The sequence below is a fragment of the Puma concolor genome, chromosome B2 (assembly GCF_028749965.1).
Source record: "Puma concolor isolate L17-30 chromosome B2, mPumCon1.1.hap2, whole genome shotgun sequence".
Lineage (NCBI taxonomy): Eukaryota > Metazoa > Chordata > Mammalia > Carnivora > Felidae > Puma > Puma concolor.
Genome location: NC_141671.1, coordinates 5629980 through 5651916, shown reverse-complemented (window position 1 = coordinate 5651916; position 21937 = coordinate 5629980). Strand labels below are relative to the sequence as shown.

Sequence of the window (21937 nt, the reverse complement as noted above, 5' to 3'; positions counted from 1 at the left end):
CTCAATATATGCAGTCCTGTATTGGTTATATATTTTACCAATATCACCTCCTTGTTTGTGGAGTTTTTGTTTTCTATTTATGGCTTTCTTAGAACTGAAGTTCTTAATTTTAATTAAATTAGATGTGTAAATATTTTCCTTTGAGCTTTGTGCTTTCTGTGTATTATTTAAGCAATTCTTTCTATCTTGGGATCAGGATGATATTCTCTTACATTACCTTCTGAAAGCTTTACAGTTTTGCGTATGGCATTTAGGGTTAATTCACCATGAATTGATTTCTGTGTGTTGTGAGAGAGGGATCAAATTTCATTTTGTTCACATGGACAAAAAGTTGTTGCCATAATTTATTATATAGTGTCCAATATAATATGCTGCTACCTCTATAATATGTTGCTACCTCTATCATATGCCAACTGTCCAAATATAATGTGGATCTGTGTCTGCTTTCTCCTCTGTTCCATTGGTCCAATTAGCTAGGCTTGCAGTAAAACTATGCCATCTTAAGTATTATGGCTTATAAGAAGTCCTGATATTTTCGTGAGGCATGTCCTAACACATTTTTCTTTTTTTTTTTTTTAAGGATATTTTTGGTATTTTACTCCCCCATAACAAAAAGAGATAGGTTAAATAAATTAAATTGGAAATGAAAAAGGAGAGGATAATTGAAGTTGCTCCAGATATTGAAAAGAAAATCAGAGCATGTATATACAACATTATACCAATACATTTGAAAACTAATACAAAAAAAAATTCTGCAGGGGCGTCTGGGTGGCTCAGTCGGTTGGGCATCTGATTCTTTATTTCAGCTCAGGTCAAGATCCCAGGGTAATGGGATTGAACCCCTTGTCGGACTCCAGGCTGAACATGGAGCTGCTTGAGATTCTCTCTCTCCCTCTCCATCTGCCCCTCCACACTCTCTTGCACGCACTCGCTTTCTCTCTAAAAAAAAAAAAAAAAAAAAACTAAAATAAAAAATAAGGGGCACATGGTTGGCTTAGTTGGTTAAGCATCCAACTCTTGATTTTGGCTCAGGTCATGATATCCCAGTTCGTGGGATCAAGCCCCTCATCGGGCTCTGCGCTGACAGTGCAGAGCCTGGTTGGGATTGTCTCTCACTCCCTCTCTCTCTGCCCCTTCCTACTCATGCACTCTCTCTCTCTCTCAAAATAAATATAAGTAAATGATAAGATAAGATAAAATTTCTCCAAATGTATAACTCAGTCTGACTCAGCAACTGATTTTTTTAGAGAATTTTTTCTAGTTATTGCTGACAATGTATATAAATGCAATAGATCTTTTTATAGTGTCCAGAAACCGAAGCTCTCCTGGATTTTGCCAGATAACATTTAGATTGGAATTTTTACATTAATGTAATTTGCTTTTTGTTGTTGTCCTTGGCCTATATATATTTTGATACATAAAGGTCATGCTACCTTCTGAAAGATTTGGTATTAGATCAAAATTATAGCTCTTTAAATACTTGGTAAAACTCACCAGTGAAATTGCCAGTGAACTCATTTGGGTCCTGTTAGTTGTTTTTGTTTTAATCAGACTTGGGAAGTTATGTATTTTAGTACTATGTCCATTTCACTCTTCTTCAAGTTCACTGGCATAAAGGCGTCCATTGCATCCTCTCATCTGCTAAAGGTCTGCAGGGTCCGTGGCAGGTCCCATCTTGTCCATTTCCACCATTGTTCCTTTTGGCTGCATTCTTCTACTCTTCGTTAATTTCACCAGGGTTTTGTCAATTTTATTAGTCTTTTCAAAAAAAAACAACTTTTGGCTTTATTGATCATCTCCATGGTGTGCTTTATTACTTTATCACTTATTTCCGGTTCTTTGAAAAACATCCCCTTTCCTGTTATTTCCTTGAGTTTACTTTGCTTTCCACCCCCCCCAACTGCCTAAGATAAAAGTTTATTATTTATTATTTGTTAGCTTTTCCATATCCATTATCAGAAGTTGGCCGGAAAACCCAAAATAAATATTTCACTACAAATTCTTTAAAGCATTGAGTACAAACAGTCCTTTTATGCCATGTGTAAAATAAAATGTGGAGACAGGGGAAAAAGGGAGGCATTCTGGTGCAGGAAGCAGTGTCACCTTGGCAGTGTCTCCCTGGACCCTGAGGACTCTAACATGGCATCCGTGGAGGTGGCACCTGGCCAAACACCATGTCACCGCAGAGGCAATGGTGCACAGGTTCTGGCGCCCGCCTCCTCAAGCAGCGGATGCCTCAGGAAACAGGACCAGAAGGAGCGAGAGCAGAAAATGAGGGACATTCAGGAACCATGCTGATGAAAGGGCTCATTCCCTGGGAACTCCTAGAAGTAACTAGAGGGAACCTACGGGACGAGGGAAGGTTATGGGATGCACAGGTACTTTTCATAGGAAGCAAGAGCCTGAAAAGATGTGCCTTATTAATTTTGACCAACTTTACCCCCTGGCCCGATATGGTCTGGGAAAATCTAGGGTTTTGAGCCATGAGAGCAAGGGAGCAGGGTATATGCAAAAAAATGGATAGAATCTAGTAATGTTGAAAAAGACAAGTTAGTAACTTTTAAATATCAGTGTGGGGTTTTTTCATTTTATTTTTAATTTTTTTTAATTTACATCCAAATTTGTTAGCGTATAGTGCAACAATGATTTCGGGAGTAGATTCCTTAATGCCCCTTACGCATTTAGCCCATCCCCCCTCCCACAACCCCTCAGGTAACCCTCAGTTTGTTCTCCATATTTATGAGTCTCTTCTGTTTTGTCTCCCCTGTTTTTATATTATTTTTGTTTCCCTTCCCTTATGTTCATCTGTTTTGTCTCTTAAAGTCCTCATATGAGTGAAGTCATATGATACTTGTCTTTCTCTGACTAATTTCACTTAGTGTAATACCCTCCAGTTCCATCCACATAGTTGCAAATGTCAAGATTTCATTCTTTTTGATTGCTGAGTAATACTCCATTGTTTATATCTATACCACATCTTCTTTATCCATTCATCCATCAATGGACATTTGGGCTCTTTCCATACTTTGGCTATTATTGATAGTGCTGCTATAAATGTGGGGTGCATGTGTCCCTTCGAAACAGCACACCTGTATCCCTTGAATAAATGCCTAGTAGTGCAATTGCTGGGTCGTAGGGTAGTTCTATTTTTAGTTTTTTGTCGAACCTCCATACTGTTTTCCAGAGTGGCTGCACCAGTTGCATTCCCAATTATCAGTGTGGTTTTAAGATAAGAAAACAACTCTGCATTAGAGTTTCGTCCAAAGATGCTGAGATTTACATTACTGTTTCTTCACAAACAGGCCATTCCACAGACCCCGCTCTAAAGGGGTAGAGTTAATGAGATTCTTTAACCAGTAAAGCCACTTGTAAACTACAGAAATTCTCAGAGGGATTCATCAGTGCCCCATGCCTTCTGGAGGCATTTAACTAGCCACCTGGAGAATTTCCATCTCTAGACAATTATTTCACAATAAGGAAGAAAAAAAATTGCCTGAGGTTTTCAACTACAGTTAAATTCATTGGAGTCAACATGTCAGACAGTCGGTGTAGCTGCCCCGGGTCTGTTAGGCACAAAACTTTGCTCTTGAGGGATTGCTCATGTCCCACACTGGATAGCATATAGATGGGATCAAAAATTGTATATTCCAGATGACAGAGAATCTGACCTCCAAAATCAGCTCACTCAATAGTTATTAGTAATGATAGAATTTTATAACAAGAAAGAGATGAAGAAAATTGCTGAGATATTTATATTTTATTTTTTATTTTTTAATGTTTATTTTTGAGAGAGAGAGAGAGCACGTGACAGAGCATGAGCAGGGGAGGAACAGAGAGAGGGGGAGACACAGAATCCGAAGCAGGCTCCAGGCTCTGAGCTGTCAGCACAGAGCCCAACTCAGGGCTTGAACCCACAAACCGTGAGATCATGACCTGAGCTGAAGTCAGAGGCTTAACCCACTGAGCCACCCAGGCACCCCAGATATTTTATATTTTATAATGCACACACATTGCAATGCATTCATCAAATGACTTAGGTCAGGTTACTTCGTAAGTATAAGGTATACTTTAGAGTCCCTGTGTGCAGTCGAGTTCAAGCTGCCCTTGGTGAGATATTGCCTGAAATCACACCCTCACCTGGCTTCCTAATTACCAATCACCCTGAAAGCATTTCCGTACTAAGTCACTGTACACAAACCTATGACCTTACCCATTCTGAGTCTCTAACTTCCAGTCCTGGATCTTAACTGCCTACTGCATGCATGCATGCATTCATTCATTAGCAAATACTCAGAATCTACTCTGGACAAAGCGCTATTTCTCATTTACACAGTGTGGCTGATATTGGGCCCTTCCTCCCCCATCTGCACCTTCTGTTTCTCTCTCCTATACGTCACAATAGTCAGCTATGTAGCCTGGAATGAAGGGAGGAAGGGAAAAAGAGAGAAAGAAAAAGAAGGGAAGAATGGTTTGCTTCCAGCTGGATTCAAGCAGATCCTGGCGTCATGAGGGTGCATGCACCCTTCAGCACCCCCAATCCTCTCCCCGGTGGTGAAGCTCCCCAGTCAGGACCAGGGGTGGTCAATTTCCCTTCAGTCACCAGATGGTTTCTTTTTTCAATGTTTACTTATTTTTGAGAGAGGGAGAGAGGATCCCAAGAGGGCTCTGTGTGGACAGCAGAAAGACCAGAGAGACCCATGCAGGGCTGGAACTCATGAACCCTGAGTTCATGACCTGAGCCAAAGTCGAAAGCTTAACCCACTAAGCCACTCAGGCACCCCTGCCAGGTAGTTTCTAATCCAGCTTTGGAGACAGGGACCATGGGAACGAGCCCCAAGTGAAAAACATTACGCACCCGGGGCGTTGCCTGTTGGCTGTTATTAAACCACCTCTCCTACAAGGGCCTCTGGGTGGCTGCACTTCGGTTCAGGTCATGATCTCACAGTCCACAAGTTCAAGCCCCATGTAGGGCTCTGTGCTAACAGCTCAGAGCCTGGGGCCTGCTTCGGATTCTGTGTCTCCCTCTCTGTCTCTGCCCCTCCCCCACTCATGCTCTGTCTTCCTCTCAGAAATAAATAAACATAAAAAAATATTTTTTAACCACTTCTGCTACAGAGCACAATCAGGATGCAGCCAGGATGAGCCCCATGTAGGAGCTGGACATAAACCAGAGGACCTCAGCTCCAAAACTCACCAATGGGCTGCCTGAGTTGCCACTAATATCCACCGATCAGGACGAGGCCCTTCCAAGCAATCCAGATGAGGCATTTTTCTTTCCCTTTCTCTCCTTAGCATACTGGGCCCAGGGGGAACCTGGGTTTTGTCTGTTTAAGCAGGGTCCCCCCTCTGTTCCAGGAGACTACATTAAGTATCCTCTGTCAGTGCTGTGTCTCTTTTCGGCTCCAGCCGTAGCCTCCGTAAAGCCTTCTTGTGCCTTTGTTTTTGGGGGACTCCTCTCATTGCTGTCATCGTAGGGCCAAAAACGCAATTCCGGTAATGTTTTTGAAGGATTTCCCTGGTGTACCATCTCAGAAACTAGGAGACGCCCAGCATTTAATAACTGCCGTATGTCCCACAAGTACTGTGTGAGATACTTCATCTCAAAAACCAGCGGTCACGGGACTAGAGAGTGCCTGAATTCTGGCTCTCCACAGTGAGCGTGGCACTTACCCTCTCTATGCCCACAGTCTTCTCATCTGTAAAATAGAAGCAAGGATATTACCTATTCCATAGGTTATAGCCAGGATGAGACAAGACACTCCATGTAGAACATTTAGTACAGCTAATTATGAATGCTACGCTTCTTGGGTTTTGAAAAAAACCTTCATATTCTAAACCACCCTTTTTGTGTATGATCACAAGTACAATAAATTACAGGATCGTAATGTTGAGAGGTTAACACGTTTAGCCTATAATATAGATAAAAGACTATATGTCTATCTTTTTAAAAACAGCATAACCTCAGAGTGAAGTGTAAAGCTGCCAAGAAGGAGCTAGTCCTGTTTGAGGAGCATGTATGTGTCTGTGGGGTCAGCCGGCCAGGCTGCAGGTCACCCGCAGACTGGGTGGCTTAACAGAAATGTATCATGTCTGAGTTCTGGAGGCTAGAAGTCCTAGATCAAGGTGTCAGCGGGGTGGTTTCTTCTGAAACCTCTCTTGTGGCTTGTAGATGGCTGTTTTCTCTCTCTGTCTTCACGTTGTCTTCCTTCTGTGCAGGCCTGTGTCCTAATCTCCTCTTCGTGTAAGGACACCAATCTTTGGATTAGGACCCACCCTAAGAACCACACTTTGACTACCTCTTTAAAGACCTAGCATCAAGTGCAGTCACGTTCTGGGACAATAGGGCCTTGGGACTTCAATACATGAATTTTGAGGGGTACACAATGCAGCTCATAATTCATTATTTGTAATGAATTATTTGCCGATTCTAACCAATCACCACCCCCTTTATTTTACACGCTTTTGTCCTAAAGAGCATCTAGCCCTTACACCGATTTGCTTCCTTTCTGGGAAAGTGGATAGGCCTGCAGGTCTGAAGTTGAGTTTAAAACTAGTGGCAAATGAAAAACACAAATCATCGAGTGTTTCAAAAAGCCTTTAAATGATAGTTGAGTTGCATGAGGTACCAGAGAAGGATGTGGCAGGAGTCAGGACTACAGCGATCTTCAGCTGATTCCCTCTGGTTTGTTTCTGTGTATCTGTTGGCATGATGGTTCACAGCCCTCTCTGGAGCTCTCTAGATGGGATCTGAAACCAGCTGTAGGGGGGAAGGCAAGGACACATGGAAGAAAGAGGCAGGCCATTTCAGTTTGGTAGGTGGCAGTTGTGATAAACAAAGGGAGCTTTCATGTCAGGTTTGTCTCTTCGGGAGCAAGATGAATGGATCCCTGCATCTGCCTGCCATATCTTAAAAGTTCATAAAGAGGCCCCAAAAGGGTTCAGCCATGTATACCATGCAGGTGTTCTCAACACCACATCACCATCTCAAGGCTGTGTCCTTAGAGCAGCCTCTGGGGGCAGGAAAAGCAGGAGGACCCCACATCCCCAGGACGGGGGAGGGGGAGAGGAACCTCTAATACCTGAGTCCAGCTCGCAGGTCAATCGTGTCTTTTCAATGACCTTCTCCAACGTGGCAATATACATCATATGTATCATTGATTTCCTTTATTCTCATACCTTCTAGTTTCTGGAAACAGAAGGATGAATCACTACATTATCTTACAGAATACCAGAACCCCTGGGAGAATGGATCAGTTATGACACGGAAGGTGTAGAACAAAGAGCCTGGCTTTTTATTTATTTTTTTCAGTTTATTTATTTTGAGAGAGACAGAGAAAGCGAGCAGGGGAGGGGCAGAGAGAGAGGGAAAGAAAGAATCCCAAGCTGGCTCCACACTGTCAGCACAGAGCCCAAATGTGGGGCTGGAACTCCTGGAACCGTGAGATCATGACCTGAGCCGAAACCAAGAGTCAGATGCTTAACCGACTGAGCCACCCAAGTGCCTCAAGAGCTTGGCTTTTTTTTTATTTATTTATTTATTTATTTATTTATTTATTTATTTATTTTTATTTATTCATTTATTTATTTTTGAGAGCTTGGCTTTTTAAATGATTTCTGCTTTGTGGCAAGAAGCTGCTAGGCGGATTTCACTTGCCTGCGGCACGTCTGGAAGGACATGTAATATTGGAAATTTTCTCTGAGTAATTTCACCTATGGCACAATTTGCTCTGTCACCCGAGGAGTTTGTTGTAATACTCTGGTTCTTGGAACAGAAAAGCTATTTAAACAAAGCAGTTTCTCCTCCGTGGTGATTTAACAATCTAGCAATGAGGAGGGGAAAAAAAAACTTTCAAAATTAGGCAACCTAAGCTCAAAATTCTTTCTGCATTTCAGGCAACTATACATCCCCTTCACTTACAATTAAATCCCTTGGGTCACTCTCAACAGAAGCAACACTTTGATTCCAAGTTAATAAAATTGTTACTCATTGTCTTCAGCTGGGGTCTGTGAACTGGCAAAAACCTTAGGAATGGTTTGACTCTGTCTCTCGGCTCTAAATTATTTATCTGCATAATCATTAAGTAAGTGGTGTAAATATCTTATTTACATAAGGCAGAAGTGGTGTTTACAGATACAAAACCAAAGCTTAATTAGCAGTCAGTGTCTCCCCCCACCAAGAATTCAAGGTGCTGGGGGAGGGGCTTACTGCTGCCTCTCCAAGTTATCATCAGGTTTCCTTAACCGTGGAAATTAGAAGGATGCATATCTGAGGTTGCTGATTTCTTTGGTGGTGGTGGTGAACTGTGAGTTTCCTTTCACGATTCAGATTTGGAGCAAAGCAGTGAAACTGCATTTTAAGGCCTGTTCTCCAATATCCCAGGGACTTCTTTCATATTTTCCCACAATGGACAGACTTTTTCCACTGACCTTAATTCTATATGACCTCAGAACAAAAGTTTTTTTTCTTTCTTTCTCCTTTCTTTCTCTCTTTCCCTCTCTCTTTCCTTCCTTCCTTCCTTCCTTCCTTCCTTCCTTCCTTCCTTCCTTCCTTCCTTCCTTCCTTTCTTTCTTTTCACAAAGTTAAAAATCACTACCATTTAGGGGTGCCTGGGTGGCTCAGTCGGTTAAGTGTCCGACTTCGGTTCAGGCCGTGATCTCACAATTCGTGAGTTCGAGCCCCACATTAGGCTGTGTGCTGATAGCTCCGAGCCTGGAGTCTGCTTCAGGCTCTGTGTCCCTCTCTCCCTCTCTGCCCCTCCCCTGCTCACGCTCTGTCTCTCTCACAAAAAAACTTCAAAAAGTAAAGTGTTTAGGGGCACCTGGGTGGCTCAGTCAGTTGAGCATCCGACTTTGGCTCAGGTCATGATCTCACGGTCTGTGGGTTCAAGCCCTGTGTCGGGCTGTGCGCTGACAGTTCAGAGCCTGGAGCCTGCTTGGGATTCTGTGTCTCCCTCTCTCTCTGCCCTCCCCCGCTCATGCTCTCTCTGTCAAAAATAAATAAACATTAAAAAAATTTTTAATAAAAATCAAAAAAAATCACTACCCTTTAACACCAGCAAGATGACTTAGATGACTATGTCTCTGGCTCTATCATCATTAAAAGGCTACTTCTGGCAAAATCTTAGATGCCCAGTTTGGACTATCAATTGTTTAGTAAGCACTTTGGAAGGGTTTCCTTAGTTCACTGACAATTAGTGAGGTAAAATAGTACTACCACTTAGTACCTGGGAGGGTTTTGTTTTGTTTTAAGGCATAATGTCTTAAGCCCTGGTGGACTGTAATAAACAGAAGACTTTGATGAAAGAGAACTACCCCCTGCTGTGAACAGCCAGGAGCAAAGTTAACCATTACAAAATACCAATTTTGCAAGAAATTATGTCACTGATGCAGAAGTTACTGGTTAACTGCAGTCCAGTCTCTGAATTAGTGGGAAGAGCTGCCTTCGTGAACTATAATGTTCTGATGTCATTTAAAGTTTGGAAGTTCCGGGGCGCCTGGGTGGCGCAGTCGGTTAAGCGTCCGACTTCAGCCAGGTCACGATCTCGCGGTCCGGGAGTCCGAGCCCCGCGTCGGGCTCTGGGCTGATGGCTCAGAGCCTGGAGCCTGTTTCCGACTCTGTGTCTCCCTCTCTCTCTGCCCCTCCCCCGTTCATGCTCTGTCTCTCTCTGTCCTAAAAATAAATAAAGTTTGGAAGTTCCAATTTAGAAAATTGGTATTGGTCAACAAGACATGAGTAGCATGGCAAGTAGTATGATGGAAGCCAGACACCCTGGTACTTTCTCCTCACATATATTGATTTCTAACTTAATTATAAACTAACTCCAGAAGTTTCAATGATTGTGCAATATAACATTTTTCAGCCCATCAGATTTATGACCTGTTTGATCATTTCCCAGTGACATTTTCAGATAGTGCAGAAAAACCACAAGGGGTGTAGATTTGAAAAGAACTTCTTAAAACATCTACGTGAACAAATGAGAAGGCTGTAGGTCCATTTAAGTTCACATGCAGTAAAACCTTACCTATTTAAAACCCAGCACACCCTGAACTCTGCCTGATTTTTCCCATGATTAACTCAGTTTTCATCTGAAAGAGACAAATGAAAAAAAAAAAATTAGTATCATGAATTTACTCGAGGCAGAAGGAGGAAGAGAGGAAAGAAAAAACAGATCACCACATTACATTTATTGCAAGATGCATACGTTTTTTCATCGTCTCTGAAGTCAGGATGTGCCTTACAGTCAAGGTAGTCTTATACCTGTCCTTGACCAGGTAGTGGTGTATTGTGTGAGCAAGAAGGAATCAGGCCAAATGGTTCACGTTGCCACCACCCAAGCTGAGAGATGTGCATGGTTAATACTTCATATGTGAGGCTTAGTTCACTTTTTTATTCTTTTAATATTTATTTATTTTTGAGAGAGACAGAATAAATAAAATTTATTTATTTTTGAGAGAGACAGAGCACAAGCAGAGGAGGGGCAGAGAGAGGGAGACACAGAATCCGAAGCAGGCTCCAGGCTCCAAGCTGTCAGCACAGAGCCCGACACGGGGCTCAAACCCACGAACCTCAAGATCATGACCTGAGCCTACGTCAGACACCTAACCACTGAGCCACCCAGGCACTCCAATTGTGGTATAATCTTTAAAAAATTCATTTAAGGGGCGAGCCTGGAGCCTGCTTCAGATTCTGTGTCTCCCTTTGTCTCTCTGCCCCTCCCCGGTTTGTGCTCTCTCCCTCTCTTTCCTTCCCGCTCTTTCTCTCTCTCTCTTTCCCTCTCAAAAATAAATAATAAACATTTTTAAAAATTAAGATTAAACTATGATTTAACATTGGAACAACAAGTCTTAGGAGTGTCTTAACGAATATTTTGCTTACATTTTCCCATTTATGTACAAGACTGTTATACAATAGAAACCTATGTCTAAATAAAATCTGAAAAAGAGCTTTCAGTAAGTAAAACCTTAAAAAAAAATCTATGAGAAAGTATTGTGTCCTCGTTTATTTGAAATTATCTTCCTCGTTTGTTTGAAATTATTTTCCTTCTTAGGGTTCTGTCAAACACTGGGGCGTGTCTTGTCATCACAGGTGTCTTAACTGGAAGAAGGAATGTCATCCCGTGGGGTCAGTCCTCACTAATCTCTCCGACAGCCTTGCCCCAAGACCTCATCCTACCTGACAAGCCCCCGCCCCTCCTGCAGCCACCACTTCTCCACCCCCCAAATCAGAGAGCCCCCGAGAGCGCGGGCAGCAAAGCCGGCAGCCGCTTTCTCGGGATCCTGCCATCATCGGCCAACCATGATTGTAAGATGTTACGGCAATCAGAAGTCGGTTTACCTGGTATAAAACCCAGTGCCAGCGCATCACTCAGTAAGCAACTGCATTTAGCGTCATGACCCAGGTCACCAAAGCTTCACTGACTGTCGCAGAAAAGAAGAACACGGTCAGACACATTCCCAGTAAGAAGGGTTGAAACAAAAAGCGTCATCTAGCTAACTACCCATAACTAAATCTGAGCCTCATTCCCTGCACCCCCTCCTCAGCTTAAATGATGCCGTCCTGTATCGTAATTTGGATCATAGGAGACATTTCCTTAGGCATTTAGGACTATATTAAAAATGTGCGGTTGCATCTCTATCGGTTTCAAAATGTCACTTCTATGTCTGGTACACTGCAGAAGGGGTGGCCCCAGACATTTCCCACATTCCCGGAAGAGTGAAATTCCATTCTTCCCAGATTATCCTAGATGGTTCAGACCTTAACATGGGCTTCCCGTTGTGCTGGGAGAGGAAAGAGGAGACGGTGATCTATCCTATGACAAGCTGGGTGTTTAGAAGACAGGAATGGTAAGATTTAATAAAACTTAATACATTTTTGAAAAATGTATACATTTTACATAAATTCATGTACATTTAACAAATAGAACACACATCACACAAGGCTTTGCTCTACTGAATTCTCTCTCTCCCAATCTGAACTACTTTAAAGTAAATTTTCATCAGATTCACCGTATCGTGTTCTTGGCTGTCCTCCACAGCCAGTTCAAGCGTAGGGTAGTATGAAGGGCATGGACGTGTATTTTTTTAAAGCCTAGAAGTGTAAAACTTATTAGGCCTACTATCTTCACAAGCGAAAACTTAAAACTTTTGACAGATGCTAAATCTTTATAAAAAGGAAAAAACTAATAATGAAACACACACACACACACTGCCTCAGATTCGACACCTCCTCATCGTACCTGCAGATGTCATATAGAGGTGGATACTACACCCATTAGCAGGGGTCTGCGCATATGTGCTCTCCTCAAAGTACAAGAGGTTAGTTCAAACACCTTCAGTCTGAGAAATTCTTTAAAACGGTTGCGTGGGACAGCAATCTTTTGTGTAAATTCTACCTTGGCCTACTGCTTTCCAAAATTACAACTGTGAAATAAATGCAGTGGCAGGTGGGCACAAGCTTAGATCATAAGAACGGAGAGGTGTTTGGATTCCCGACGTGGATGGTGGTGATGGTTACATTTAGGTGCCGACTTGACGGGGACACAGAGTGCCCAGGTTGAACGGTATTTCTGGGTGTCTGTGAGGGTGTCGGCAGATGAAATTAGCACTTGAAGCAACAGACTCCGTAAATTGTTGCTGCCGGTGTGGTGGGCGTCATTGAATGGGTGGTGGGCGTCATTGAATGGGTGGTGGGCTTGACTAGAAAAACCAAAGCAAACCAGCAGAGGAATTCACCACTTATTTCTCTTCGGCCTCCCTGCTTGACCTGGGATGTCTGCTCTCATCTTCCGCTCCCAGACTGGCCCTTCCACCATTGGGTCCCCTGGCCTCGGGCCTCAGACTCAGGCTAAATCACACCACAGGCTTTCCTGGGTCCGCGGTTTGCAGACAGCAGATTGGCAGACGTTGGAACTTCTCAGACATTATCAAGTGGGCCAGCTCTTCCTGACAAATCTCCTTTCCTCCTGTTGGTTCAGCTCCTCTGGGAAATCCTGACTAATACACTAACTGTGCCTCTGATTCCTAGGTTAGGAATTCCCTGTATCACTTAACTCTGAAAGCATGTATTAAAATAGTCAATAAATGAACAAGCAAGCACAGGAATAGTGCTCCCTCCTGTGGCCAAAGTTCTGAAAACTTTTCAAACGTGGGAAAGCTATCTCTTGGAACCCCCAGGTGGATCACAGACCCAGACCCCAGAGATCCCAATTTACCACTGCAGGTCCTGGGTGTAGACAGGATCATGATTTAATTTTTAAAACATGTTGGTAATGTTTATTTATTTTTGAGAGAGACAGACACAGAGCACGAGCGGGAGAGGAGCAGAGAGAGGGGGAGACACAGAATCCCAAGCAGGCTCCATCCAGGCTCTGAGCTGTCAGCACAGAGCCGACACTGGGCAAACTGTGAGATGAGATCATGTCCTGAGCCAAAGTCAGACACCCAACCAACTGAGCCACCTAGGCGTCCCAATAGGATCATGATTTTAAAAGCTGGACTCGTGGTTTGTGGTAATGGAGGCAAATAAATCAGGACACATGTTTAAGTCATAAAGAATAAAATTTAATTCAGTGCTACAGTCCGGTAACGTTAGATTTGCACTTTTGAATGTCTACTATGTGTGAAGAAAATGTCTGTCAAAATTTAAAGAGGTCTAACTTGCAAAAGGAGAAACGGTCTTGGGGTTGGTGGATTCTTCTAATTCTTATAAAATACAGTGGTTCCCAGTCAGAAGTGATTTTGCTGCCCAGGAAAAAGTGACCACACCTGGAGACATCTTTGGCTTCACATCTCAGGGCCCGTGTGCTGCTAGGACCTAATGGGTCAGGGCTGCTTCTAAATGTCCTACAATGCCCAGGACAGCGCTCCCCGCCAATAATGAATCACCTGATCCAAAATGTCCGTAGAGCTGAGGTTGAAAAACCTTGATACAAGAATGCTCTGTAATCCTTTCCATTCCTATGCAATATATAAACCTTCAGCTTGTACGCAGTACTTATTCAGTGCGAAACCAAGTACGTTTTGCTAAATTTCCAGCAATAAAGCCAGTAACTCAGAAAGGAAGATTCTTATGAATCATGAATCACGTCTGACTACATTCTTTTGGAATATGTATTTTTTTCTTGGAACATAATATGCTAACAATTTTAAGCCATTGTTTTTCAAAATAGAAAATGTATTTGGGTGTTTTGGTTGATACGCTCCATGAGATATAAATTTAGATATTCTTGTCCCTCAGAGAAATACTAGAAAGGTGAAATTGTTTAAATTAACTCTACATGGGGCTGAAATGTTTTCATTAGAAAAACATGCCTGCTAGCAACAGGTGCATCGAGAGCAGGAGAAAGGAGAGAGGAAGATCGACTTTAACATAGTCACCCCTCTGGCAACCATGGAAAAGCATTTCTTTTAGGACCAGGATCCCCAGCCTGGGATGCCCAAATCCTGAGGCTCTATGACAATAAGGAGAGTCTGAAAGCTACTTTCAACATTTTAGAAATGACTTAATAATAATTGACCATTTATCTACTTGAAAACATATTAGACTCACTAAAAAGCAAAACAACACGTGTACTTATTACATACAAGTTTATTTCATCTGATGTAATATTGTAGGAATTGCCAGATCTCTCTGGGAAGGAGGGAAGTAACACAAAGCATCCTTTGTGATTAAACAAGAAGTTGGAGACTACTGCCTTGAGGAAACCTGGCAGTTAGATGAGGCTGTCTGGGAAACTAAAGCAGTAACACAATGTTGCACGGACCTTGTCCTCCGGTTTACTGCATGTGGTGCTTAGTGCATGCTTGGTATATAACAGAAAACGCAATACATAGTCGCGGTTGAGGCAGAACTTTCAAAAGAGTGAACTCCACTTCAGAATGATGGCAGTGGCAGTAAGAAAGCCCCAGGGAAAACAGTGGAGGGACAGTGTGCCAGACTTCCAAAGCCATCAGGGAGAGCCTTCCTCCCACCCCACCCCCACCCCCCCAAGGATCTACATTCATTTTTATTAAGGAGAAGCCTTTACCTTCACTACCTTCCCTACCTTCCCTACCTTCCCACTGTAGTCAAATACAGCAAGCTCTCAGAGTGACTCCACTATTTTATTGGGGGCTCCTACCACTTGGGCTAGTCCATGCTGGACCACAGGGCCCATCCCCTTAATCTCTTGGAGACCTCCTGCTCCAGGTTCCGGTATTGGTTGGTGTCCCCTGGAGAATGTGATCTGGACCCTTCCTCCTTTCACATCCTCCCCGGGCAACCTCCTACATGCCCACAGCTTCGCTTATTTCTACATGCCCAAGCCCCACATTTCTCCGTCTAGCCCACCGCTTTATCCCCTACTCCAGACCAACGTTATCTAGATATGTGCTCGGCAATCTCCAACTCAACAGGTCCAAATAGAATTCCCACTCTTTCCGCTGAACTCTCCTTCCTCCGGGTTTCCCTTACTCAGTACATAGCACTATCCACGACCATCTTGCTTCTCTCAGAATCATGGGTTCATCGTTACTTTCTGCTATTGAATGAACGGTGTCCCCAAATGCATATCTTAAAGCCCAAACCCCCAGGACTTCAGAACATAACATATTTGGAGAGAGGATCTTTAAAGAGGTAATAAAAATGAGATTATTAGGGTGGGCCCTGATCCAATCGAACAGGTGTCCTTACAAGAAGAGGAGATTAGGACACACAGAAACACCAGGGATGTATATGTGCAGAAAAAGGCACAGGGGAGGGCACCATCTACAAGCCAAGCAGAGAACCTACCAACACCTTGATCCTGGGCTTCTAGGGTCCAGAACCGTGAGAAAGAAATGTCTGTTGTTTAAGTCTCCAGTCTGTGGAATTTTGTTACGGCAGCCCCAGCAGGCTTATATGCCTTCTCCCTCTTACCAATCACCTGGTCCTACCCGCTCTACTTCTATATATCTCTCCAGTCTTTTCTCCCCATGACCGTTCTCCCTGCCCTCACCCAGCGTCCCCTCAAGTCTTCTCTGGATGCCTACAGAAGCCTCCCAATGGTCTCCCGGCTCCTCCTCTTCCCCTGCCCCATACACTCCCGTCTCCAAAGATGTCTCCAGGGTGGTCATCTAAGAATGAAAATGGAATCCTTCCCCCAGCTTAAAGCCCTTTGATACTTTCCCTATTTCTCACAGAATGAAATCCAAACTCCTTAACTTGTATAAAGCCCAGGACAATCTAGTTCCCACCTGCCCCTCTGGCCTCACCTAGACCCACTCGAGGGCCTCATCCACCATGCGTCGTCAGACACCTCTGGCAATTCTTCCAATGACCAAAAAAACCCCACTTGTTTTCCCACGCATTTTTCCCCTTTTCGGAAATGTTTCTCAGTCCCTCCTTGTTGCTAATGTTTATGCATCCCAGTCTCAACCAAACTGTCATTTCCTGAGAAAGGGTTTCCCTGCCCTCGCATGTTGGTTCACCGCATCCAAGTGCCCTGAGATCCTGCACTGGTCACTGATAGTGACCTTCTTCTCACAAGGGAAATTAAACAGTTGTCTGCATTATCATGTTTCTCAGGTGAGCTCCCCAAGACTAAAATCAATCTCTTTATTTTGTATTCCCTGGACCAAGTACAGTGCCTGGACCATATTTGTTGTGAAGGGATAAGAGTAACCAGAACATACATCTGAGGCTCCGAAGGAATTTACTTCTTACTAAAGGCCCACAATTCTTTGGCAGGAGGCTTTGATTTGAATCCTGAAGCCAAATATTAAAGAGCCACATGGGGCGCCTGGGTGGCGCAGTCGGTTAAGCGGCCGACTTCAGCCAGGTCACGATCTCGCGGTCCGTGAGTTCGAGCCCCGCGTCGGGCTCTGGGCTAATGGCTCGGAGCCTGGAGCCTGTTTCCGATTCTGTGTCTCCCTCTCTCTCTGCCCCTCCCCCGTTCATGCTCTGTCTCTCTCTGTCCCAAAAAAATAAATAAACGTTAAAAAAAAAAAAAAATTTTAAAGAGCCACAAAAGGTCGAACTTAACAGTAAATTAAGCTGAAGGGAAACATAAAACTATAATATGTCTTGTTTGCTTTTGATCTGTAGCGTGTATTTCCCCTCAGTAAAATTATTTTGTACTGGAAATGACTGGAGGAGCTTGGCTGGAATAAGAGGTTTGAGGACACCAGTAAAGACTTAAAGGAGGTATTACGGGGAGAGAAGGGGGGCAGGGACTGAGAGAGGGCAGTGAAATAATCATCGGGTGGTAGTGAGGGCACAGCTGGGGCCCCGAATTTTATGGGCCCCCATCAACTAGGATTTAAGCTACAGGAAAGCAGGGTATGCATTTTCTGGGGCTGCCGTAACAAAGTACCAGAAAACGGGCGGCTTAAAACAACAGAACATTATTCTTTCACGGTTCTGGGGGCTAGAAGACCAAACTCATGGTATCAGCAAGACCTCTCTCCCACTGAAGGCTCTAGGGGAGAATCCATCCCTGCTTCTTTTGGTTTCTGGTGGCTTCTGGCGCTCCTTGGCTTACAGCTGAATCACTCCAATCTTTACTCCCACCTTTACGTGGTGGTCTGCTAGGTCTGAGTGGTCAAGCCTCCCTCTCCTTTCTCTGATAAAGACTACTAGTCACTGAATTGAGGGCACACCGTAAATCCTCGATGATCTCAACTTGAGATGCTTAACCAGTTGAACCTGCAAAGACTCCTACTTCCAAATAGGGTCACATTCTGAGGTTCCGAGCGAACATAAATTTGGGGGGGGGGGCAGCATTCTACTCACTACAGACAGGTACTTTGTTTCCTTCACGCATTTACCCCAGAACCTAAAATAATACTTGGCACATTGTTATGCTCAGCAAGTGCTTGTGAAATGAATAACTTCATTAATGAATAAAAGAAGTGCAAAGGATCGAGGGTGCTGAGGAATATAGGTGTTTCTGCTGAAGTGCCAAGATAGGGTACCAGCACCAAGGTCAGTTACCAACTTCTGAAGGGAATTTATAGAGAAGCCACTACACAGGTGGACCTCTCACCCAGGTGGAAGATGTCAAAGGATCAGAAGACTGAAGACTGAGGCCAGACATGGTGTGGAAGATTTAGAAACACTTCCAGAGAAAGGGGTAAGGAGAGTGCTTGCCACTCACTTCAAGTCTATTGAGAGGGACGTCTTAAGATCACTCTGAGAGCTTGAAGATGTCACAGGCTTGTACCTAAGCAAAGGATAGCAGCTCTATGCTGGGGAAGTAATTGTGCTCCCTTCTAATGGTGCATGAATCCTGGGGTGAACACGTGACAATGGGAAATCAGTCTGGGTTGCTTTTTAAAGGATCCTGCCCAAAAGAGCAGCAGGTTGGGAAAAGAGGAGCCTGGTCATTTGAGGCAAGAAGAGGCAGAATTTGTAAGTGATCAGGAGGGTCACTGTCCTCATCAAAGGACTGGCAACCAGATGGGCCTGGAGGGAAGAGGGGAAGGTCTTCCAGAGAACCCATGGACATGCCCTCAATGGGGTCAGCTTCAATATCTGCCCTGCCTATAGAGAGCACGATGCTGCCTTTCAGTCAAAGACTCGTTCATTCTAACTTGGCTTCACTGCCCCGGCAGAGTCAGAAATGGCAGCCATGGAGTAAGAAAAGGAGTGGGAAGGGGTTGGGGGGAGCTGTCCAAAATCTCTGTCCACACCAAAAATTTTTGTTTGCCTCCAGGCCCAACAAGGAGAGAGGTACCAAGTCCTTTCTTTGAATGAAGATTGCAGCTGTGATTAGTATAAGGGGCCTGATACTGCAAATTACTGAATTGAAATTGGTATATGGAGTGGACGTTTTCAATTACTGAATTGATAACAGAGTGAACATAGGGCCGAGGGACCAGAAGAGTCATGGGACCTACCCAAGTTTTCAAGAGGCTGGAGAAGGACTAGCCCCACTCAGCAGGATTGGAGGGACAAAAATAAAGTAGTTTCTAGGATTACACCCCTGAATGCTACATGTTCCAAGTACTAAGTCATAGAGGTTTCAGATGATCAGTTACATAATCCAGGCTAGGTAGAGAAGGGAGAACAGCCAGCAAGGGTCTGATGTGAAAATATAATTGTGGGTATAAAGCCTCCAGAAGGCTAGTGTCAGAGAGTGTGTTACTGGTATGGCTTTCCTGACATGAAACATTTCTAGGTAAGAATATAATCCAGAGGTGGGGATGAGGTAACCGACATGCTTTGGAGCTCAAGAGGTGAGAAAAGAGATTAAAGAAATTTAAGGCAGGGTGCTTGGGTGGCTCAGTCAGTCAAGCGTCCAACTCTGAATTTCGGCTCAAGTCGTGATCTCACGGTTCTCAAGTTTGAGCCCTGTGCTGACAGCGTGGAGCTTGCTTGGGCTTGTCTCTCTCTCCCTCTCCCTCTCTCTACCCCTCCCCTGCTTGCTCTCTCAAAGTAAGTGAACTTAAAAAAAAACTTAAGGCTAAATTGTTATATAGGTGCAGAAGTCTTCTGGGATCTTGTCACGGCTTGGGCTGAATAGGAAGATGACTATTCAGACCCCAATCCCTACCCCTACAGAAACTGCTCCTGTCAAGATCACCAGGAAACTCCAGTGTCACTTCCAACATAAGCAATTCCCATTTCTCATCTTACCTGTCAGTAGCATCTGACGTAATTGAGCACTTCCTCTTTCTTGAAACACTTTCTTCACTTTGCTTCAAGGATTCCACCCTCTGATTTTACTCCTCCTTCCTGGCCACCCCTTCTCATATTCTTCTGCTGGATCCACCTCTTTTTTCGACGATTAAATGCTGGAGGATCTGGGGCTCAATCATAGAAATTTTTCTCTTTGCTGTCTCGCTTCCTAAGAGATCATACCCAGTCTCATGGCTTTCAATACCTCTACACAGCTCCCAATGTATATGTTAGCACCAACATCTCCCCCAAACTCCAGACTGCTTACTTGATATCAATGCTTAGATATTTGATTTAGCATGTCCAGAATCAAACACAATGCCATAACCTGATCTCCAACTTTCTCTGCTCTCAAATTCCCTCTCACTAGATGCCATCATGATTGCCCAGTTGTTTAGGCAAAAAAAAAAAAAAAAAAAAAGTAGTCAACTTCTATGCCTCTTTGCTTACATCCCATCTGCAAATCTTGTCAACTAGGTCTTCAATATATAGGACCAAGCTCGCCCTGTCTCCCCATCTCCATCTTGGCACAAACCATCATTGCCATCTCTCTGCCTCCACACTTGACTCTCTGTAATCTCTTCCCCACACAGAATCATCCATTTAAACATACCTCAGATCTTTACCTCGCTGCTCATTGAAGTCCCCCTAAGGCGCCTACCCTTCTCAGGTTAAATTCCAAACCCTTGACACGAATTGCAAGGTGATGTGTCTGGCCATTTCCCAGAGCTTTTCTAAGGCTCTGCAAGGCCATCTTAAACAGAGCTGTCTCATTGAGCTGGGGGGGTCAAGTTTTTTTAAAAGAATTATCACATATTGTCTCAAAGAAAGGTCTCTGAAGGCGTGTTTTAGGAAGAACTGTTTCATCACTGAAGCGCTTAGTAAAATGAAAAATCTGTGAGGTACGTTCTTTCCAGATTTTAAGGCTTGATGTTATCCTTTGCTCTCAGTGCTGAAGTCAAACACCCCCTCTTCTGTGAAGTCTTCTGTCTGCTGGCTTCCTGATTCAGCTTCATTCCCAATACCCTACAGAAAAAACAAAAAGTTCTCCATTGTTCTGTGTTTATACACAGTGATTGGGAATCTGTGAAGCTCGTGTCTGTCTTGTGTTACTACTCTGGAAGGCACAAGTCTACTAACTCATGCTTTAAAAATATGCATATATATATACTGGGTGCCAGGGTGACTCAGTTCATTGAGCTTCTGATTCTTGCTACCGGCTCAGGTCCTGATCCCTCAGTGATGAGTTCAAGCCACTAGTGGGGCTCCTGGCCCACAAGGGGGCCTGCTTGGAATTCTCTCTCTCTCTCTCTCTCTCTCTCTCTCTCTCTCTCTCTCTCTTTCTCTCTGCTCCTCCCCTGCTTGTACACATGCATGATCCCTCAAAATAAACATTAAAAAAATAAAAATATACACATATACTGTATTTAATCACTTCTAAAACCCACTTTTTAAATAAAGACTGAAATTAGGAGATGCCTGGGTGGCTCAGCTGGTTAAGCCTTGGACTTGATTTCAGCTCAGGTCATGATCTCATCGTTCACGGAATGGAGCCATGTGGGGCTCTGCACTGACAGTGTGGAGCCTGCTTGGGATTCATTCATATTCTCTCTCTCTCTCTCTCTCTCTCTCCCTCTGACCCTCTCCCACTGGCTAGCCTGTGCATATGCACAGGCTCTCTCTCTCGAATAAAAAAAAAAAAAAAAGACTGAAATTGGGATGAGTCTTAAAATGATAGAAAGCATAATTTCTCAGCACTTTTTCTTTCTTGCTGGTACATAAAATAATGCTACCTTGGAATTGATACTATCTTACAGTTGATTAAATACTGAGTGTAAATCTTGTGAGTTTATGTGCTTCCATCTTCACCAGCAGAAGTTTAGTCCATCATTCCATATGGCAGTTGTTTCTGCTACAATACATTTAAATATAAATTGAGTTAGGAACGGGGTAGAAGTTCCTCACTTCCAAACTGCATATCTGATCCTCAGTACGAAGACGCTCCAGAAACGACAAAGCATTATGGTCGTGTATTTCTTTACATCCAACCATCACCAATCACTAGCAATGACCCACCCTTTACGCTCCAGCCTGACCTCTGCAAGGTCGCAGGGGTTAAGCTCCGGCTCCGCAGCTGGGGTGGCGCAGGTAAGCGCGCCCCGCCCACCTACCCCCGACTTGCCTCGTACGGGACGCGAACTCTGATTGGCCAAGGGACTCAAGGAGCTTGGCCAAGGGACTCAAGGAACTTGCCCAAAGTCACCTTCCGAGCATGCGCGGGAGAGGAGGTGCAGGCGCGGC

At 43.9% G+C, this 21937-nt stretch overlaps 1 long non-coding RNA gene across 4 annotated transcripts; it reads right to left on the bottom strand.

Moving 5' to 3' along the window:
* Positions 1-3716: 3716 nt before the first annotated feature.
* Positions 3717-21871, bottom strand: LOC147580692 (uncharacterized). 4 transcript variants are annotated; one of them, XR_015250988.1, is made up of 6 exons: positions 21466-21768; positions 19595-20662; positions 11336-11418; positions 10023-10086; positions 6627-6757; positions 3720-5696 (listed from the first exon to the last, which is right to left on the bottom strand). It is a non-coding gene; the product is annotated as an uncharacterized LOC147580692 (long non-coding RNA). The 4 variants fall into 4 exon arrangements; XR_015250987.1 differs by lacking the exons at positions 19595-20662; positions 21466-21768 and adding an exon at positions 12736-14955 and having other exon boundaries at positions 3717-5696; positions 11336-11414; XR_015250989.1 differs by lacking the exons at positions 11336-11418; positions 21466-21768 and adding an exon at positions 21819-21871.
* Positions 21872-21937: the final 66 nt, after the last annotated feature.